This window comes from Mesocricetus auratus, unplaced genomic scaffold (assembly GCF_017639785.1).
Source record: "Mesocricetus auratus isolate SY011 unplaced genomic scaffold, BCM_Maur_2.0 Super-Scaffold_100707, whole genome shotgun sequence".
In the NCBI taxonomy this organism is placed as follows: domain Eukaryota; kingdom Metazoa; phylum Chordata; class Mammalia; order Rodentia; family Cricetidae; genus Mesocricetus; species Mesocricetus auratus.
In genome coordinates this window covers 4,841,684-4,847,943 of record NW_024429269.1, presented here as the reverse complement: position 1 = coordinate 4,847,943, position 6,260 = coordinate 4,841,684, and the positions used below count along the sequence as shown (strand labels likewise).

The 6,260-nt window shown below is 43.8% G+C and overlaps 1 pseudogene; it reads right to left on the bottom strand.

The window, feature by feature from the left end:
• Positions 1–2,176: 2,176 nt before the first annotated feature.
• LOC101833939 lies at positions 2,177–4,305 on the bottom strand (annotated as a pseudogene).
• Positions 4,306–6,260: the final 1,955 nt, after the last annotated feature.

Here is a 6,260-nt window from a genome sequence, read left to right as displayed (position 1 = left end):
AAATAAGCAGTGTTCCATCATGGTCTCTGCTTAAGTTCCTGTCCAAGCTTCCCTTCATGACAGACTCTAAAACTCTAACAGTGGTTCTCAGCCTGTGGATCATGACCACCTTGGAGGTTGCAATATCAAATATTTACATTATGATTCATAACAGTGGCAAGATTACAGTTATGCAGTAGACCAAAATAATTGTGAGGTTGAGGTCACCACAACATGAGGAACTGTCTTTTTTCTTTCTTTTATTTAATTTCTTTTCATTTTACAAACCAACTCCAGCTCCCCTTCCTTTCCCTTCCTTCCACCTCTCCCCTTCCCACTCACCCCCCATCAACTCCTCAGAGGGGGTAAGGCCTTTCTTGGGGAGTCAACAAAGTCTGGCATACCAAGTTGAGGCAGGATCATGCCCCTCCCCTCTGTGTCAAGGCTGAGCAAGGTATCCCACCATAAGAAACGGGCTCCAAAAAGCCGGTTCATGTACCCAGGATAGGTTCTTGGTCTCATTGCCAGGGGCCTCCCCAAAAGATCAAGCCACATATCTGCCACCCACATTCAGAGGGCCTAGTTTGGTCCCATGCTGGTTCCCCAGCTGTCATAGTCCATAGTCCATGAGCTCCCACTAGCTCTCTGTGGTTTTCCCCATCATGATCTTGACACCCCTTGTTCATATGATCTCTCCTCCCTCTCTTTAACTGAACTCCAGGATTAAAGGGAAAGGCCCATTAAGGCACCCTCTCCACTATTGCTAGGATTCTTAGGAGGGGTCGTCCTTGTGAATTCCTGGGAATTTCTCTAGTACCAGGTTTCTCCCTAACTCCACAATGGCTCCATCTATGAAGATATCTCTTTCATTGCTTCTCTGGGGTTGTGGATTGTAGACTGATTGTCCTTGGCTTTATCCACTTATGAACGAGTACCTACTGTGTCTTTCTGGGTCTGGGTTACCTCATTCAAAATGTTTTTTTTTTCTAGTTCCATCCATTTGCCTGCTAATTTCAAAGTGTCATTTTTTTTAACTGCTGAGTAATACTCCATTGTGCAAATGCACCACATTTTCTTTATCCATTCTTCAGTTGAGGGGATTCTAGGTTGTTTCTAGGTTCTGGCTGTTACAAATAAAGCTGCTATGAGCACAGCTGAGCAAATGTTCTTGTGTTTTTATTGTGCATCCTCTGGGTATATGCCCGAGAGTGGTATTGCTGGGTCTTGAGGTAGATTGATTCCCAATTTTCTGAAAAACTACCATATTGATTTCCAAAGAGGCTGTACAAGTTTGCCTTCCTAGTAGCGATGAATGAGTGTTTCCCCTACTCCATATCCTCTCCAGCATAAGCTGTCATCAGTGATTTTGATCTTAGTCATTCTGATAGGTGTAAGATAGTACTCAAGGGTTGTCTTGATTTCTTTTTCCCTGATGGTTAAGGATGTTGAGCAATTCCTTAAATGTCTTTTGGCCATTTGAATTTCTTCTGTTGAAAATTCTCTGTTTAGATCTGTACCTCATTTTTTAAATTGAATTATTTGGCATTTTGGTGTCTAGGTTCTTGAGTTCTTTATATATTTTGGAGATCAGCTCTCTGGCAGATGTGGGGTTGGTGAAGATCTTTTCCCATTCTGTAGGCTGCTGTTTTGTTTTATTGAGCATGTCCTTTGCCTTATAGAAGCTTCTCAGTTTCAGAAGATCACATTTATTGATTTTTGCTCTCAGTGTCTGTACTACTGGTGTTATATTTAAGAAGCAGTCTCCTGTGCCCATGTGTTCAAGGCTACTTCCCACTCTCTCTTCTACCAGGTTCAGTGTAGCTGGATTTATGTTGAGGTCTTTGATCCATTTTGACTTGAATTTTGTGCATGGGGATTGATGTGGATCTCTTTGCATTCTTCTACACGTTGATGTACAGTTATGCCAGCACCATTTGTTGAAGATGCTTTCTTTGTTCCATTGTACAGTTTTGTCTTCTTTGTAGAAAATCAGGTGTTCATAGGCATGTGAATTGATATCAGGGTCTTCAATTTCATTTCATTGATTGATATGTCTGTTTTTTGGGGGGGTACCAAAATTCTTTATTTGAAGAAATGGTACAAATTAAAGAACTTAAGTAGATGTTTTGGTGGACTTATAGAAAAGGTAAGGTCAGCTAGACATGATTGCACTGCCTCAGTGACCAGTGACATCACTGGTGGCTTTGGGGAGGATAGCTTAGCTTTCACTGTGTCCCAGGGTGTGCTTGTCAAAGAGATATTCTGCCATGCCAGTTTCAGGGGCTCCCATCTTGCATAAGTTGGTCACGCGGTCACCCAGTTCTCTGATGGATTTCACCTGCTCATTCAGGTAATGTGTCTCAATGAAGGGGTCATTTTTGTCAGTGGCCAGTTTGTGCAGTTTCAGTAGTGACTGATTCACACTCTTTTCCAAGTGCAGTGCACACTCCATTGCGCTCACCCTGCTCTCCCAGTCATCACGGTCTGGTTGCTTGATATCCTGCAAGAAGATCCAGCTGCCTCGTTGGTTCTGCAGCTTCAGCAGTTTCTCAGCGTGCTCCCTCTCCTTGTGGGATTGGTGGAGAAAGTATTTGGCAAAGTTCCTCAGGGCCACATTATCCCGGTCGAAGTAGCAAGACATAGACAGATAGACGTAGGAGGCCTACAGTTCCAGGTTGATCCGGCGGTTGATGGCAGCCTCCGAGTCCTGGTGGTAGTTCTGGCACACTTGCGAGGGAGACGGGGTGGTCAGGCTGGTGATGGTCACGGCTGTGGCGGGCGTGGTGGTGACGCTGGAGAGGCAGAGCGACAAGGTTGCAAAGGGTTCTGTCCCGGTGGCCGGAGGGGTCGAGCACCGGATTCAGTTCAAGCACTGTTGAAGTAGGAAATCGTGGCGACTCTGGTCGAGAATGTCTGGCTTGATATGTCTGTTTTTATGGCAATACCAAGATGTTTTCATTACTATAACCTTATAGTAGAACTTGAAGTCGGGGATGGTGGTGCCTCCAGATGATCCTTTATTGTACAGGATAGTTCTGGCTATCTTGGGGCTTTTTTTGTTTTGTTTTGTTTTTCCATATGAAGTTGAATATTGTTCTTTTCAGGTCTGTGAAGAATTGTGTTGGGATTTTGATGGGGATTGCGTTGAATCTGTAGATTGCTTTGGGTAAGATTGAGATTTTTACTGTGTTGATCCTACCTATCCAAGAACATGGGAGATCTTTCCATTTTCTGATATCTTCTTCAATTTCTTTCTTCCAAGACTTAAAGTTCTTGTTACACAGGTTTTTCACTTGTTTGGTTAGTTACCCCAAGATTGTTATTTGTGACTATTGTAAAGGGTGATGTTTCTCTGATTTCTTTCTCAGCTCATTTATCGTTTGTATATAGGAGGGCTACTGATTTTTTTTAGTTAATCTTGTATCCTGCCACATTACTGAAGGTGTTTATCAGGTGTAGAAGTTCCCTGGAAGAACTTTTTGGGTCACTTGTGTAAACTATCATATCATCTGCAAATGGTGAAAAGTTTGACTTCTTCCCTTCCGATTTGATCTCCTTTTGTTGTCTTACTGCTCTAGCTAGAACTTCAAGTACTATATTGAATAAATTAGAGAGAGTAGATAGCCTCATCTTAGAGGAACTGTCTTAAAGGGTCACGACATCAAGAAGGTTGAGAACTACTGGAGTATAAACTGTAAAATGTATTTAATCCTTTTCTTCCCAAGTTGATTTTGGTCATGGTGTTTATCACATCAACAGAAAGCAACTAAGACAAATCCAAATATGTCTGAACACTATAGTAGCTACTTCCTGTCTCCTCTGCCACTGCCTGCTTGATGTTCTCTATAGGGGCATCTTGTTCTGCCAATAGACTTGCGGTAATAGCCACACCTTAGGGTGTGGCTTCAGTGTACAGATGTGATCAGAGCATGCTGCAGGGCAGAAGCTACATCTCCTGCTGCGATTATTTACCGTCACCGTGAGTGCTCCCCAGATAAGTGCCTGTTAATTCCTTGTCTGGGTGTCTATAAACTTGCTTTGACCTGCCTTCAGTTCTCACTCGTGCATTCTGTTTTTGAGACAGGGTTTCTCTGTGTAACAGTCCTAGCTGTCCTGGAACTCACTTTGTAGATCAGGCTGGTCTTGAACTCAAAGAGGTCTGCCTGCCTCTGCCTCCCTAGTGCAGAGACTAAAAAGTGTGCATCACCACCACCTGGCCACGTATTTTAAAATGTCTTAATTTGAGCTGGGTAAATGGCTCAGTAGTTAAGAATACCAATAACTCTCCCACCCAGAATACCTGGTTTTGATTCCCAGCACTGACATGGCAGCTAACAACCATCTGTAACTCTAGTTCCAGGGGATCTTACACCTTCTTCTAACCTAGTACATTATAGTGCACAGACATACATGCTGGCAAAATATCTATACACATAAAATGAGATAAAGTATTTTAAAAAGTTAAAAATGATTTTGTTTTGTTATTATGAAACTGTGGCCATGTTGGGACATGGTATTCAGGGTGGACTGACTGTGTCTCTGACCCATGATTTTCATATTTGGCTCGAGAGCAAACTTTTCCCCACTGTGAGAGCTGTGCTCTTTTTCATCACTATCTCTTGTGTGTTCTATCCCCAGGGTGGCCGTGATGAGTAACTCTTTCTCTGCTTTTCACTATGACATGTCTCTTTGATAAGCATACTGAGGCCAAGCCTAACTTTTTTAGGGCTACAATACCTAAAAACCTCAGTAACACAGTGAGGGAGGGTTCCAAGCACGAGGGGCATGGTACTCACAGTGTGATCCCAGAGGAAGTAGGGGGCCTGTGGTGATTAAACAGCACCCCAAAGAGAGTCGCTCTATTAGGAAGTGTGGCCTTTTAGAGGAAGTGCATTACTGTGGGGTAGGCTTTGAGGTCTAAGAAACCAAAGCCTAATCACATTCTCTTCCTGCTGCCTGTGGATCAAGATGTAGAACTCAGCTCCTTCTCCAACACCAGGTCTGCCTGAAGGCCATCATGCTTCCCACCATGATGATAATGGACTAAACCTCTGAAACTATAAATCAGCCCCAATTAAATGTTTTCCTTTTAAGAGTTGCTGTGGCCATGGCGTCTCTTCACAGCCAAAGAAACTCTAAAATAGGACCCAAACACAAAATTGAGGAACCTGCCTTGTAACAAGTCCTCCAAGTGATCTGATCTATGGGTCCCCCAGTGTGAGACACAGCTGAAGGTCCCTTCCAACATCCCCGAAGTGATAAGTGTTGGTTCCCCCTATACAGGAAGGCCTGCTAGGTTTGAAGCTTGATTGGGTAACTAAAAGGCTCTAAGAAGGCCAGTCCCACTTTGGGAGCACCCTGTTGGTGGCTTTCTGACTTCGGAGCCATGGGCTGCGGTGCCAGCCTGGCTTTCCAAGCCTGTGCCTGCCTTGCATCTTGTGCCTTTACTCAGCAAAGCAAGCTTTTGTGAGCTCAGCTTAGACACTGGGGTAGAATTTCCACCCCTTCCCATATGGAGACACTGATCTCAACACAAACCTAAACTATTAAAAGTGGATAAGCATCCTCCAGTCCCTACTGAAGTGATGAGAGCACCAAGCACCACGGAGGAGTACTCCCCTCTGGACTACGGAGTGAACATAGACTACACCCAAACACCAATTGCCAACACAAAGAGAGTTTATTAAGCACAGAGACAAGATGGCTGAATCCGAATCCTGCAGAAACAGCAGCAAATAGCTTTACAAGTGTTAATTTTAAGAGTGGAAAAAGGGGAGGTCTGTGTTAGAATGAGCTAGGATGGGTTGGTAAATTCTGGTTGGGTATGTTAACTGGGTAGCCAAATGGGGATTTTTGATTGCTGGACTTTGATGTTTTGATAGTTGTATCTTGATGATCAAACTCAGGAATGAGTCAGGCATAGGGAAGTGGCCAAATAAGGGAATAGATCTTGGTAGCTAGCTTTAGGAATGTGCTCTAACGGTTTAGCAAGGGGGAGGGCAAAATCTGTCAGAGCCATGTCTGCCATGCTCAGGCCTGCTAGAGACCTTCACATACTGATTCAAAGGAGTGAGTGAGGACTGTGACAAAACTCTGAGTGGTGGCACATGCCTGCAATTCTGGCACTAGGGAGATAGAAACAGGAGGAGCAGAAGTTTAAGATAATTTCAAGTAACAGAGAAAGTTCAAGGGCAGCCTGAGCTGAGACCCTGTAGTGATTTGACTGTTCTATTGCTGTGAAGAGACACTAAGACTAGGGCAAGCAACACTTAGAAAAGGAG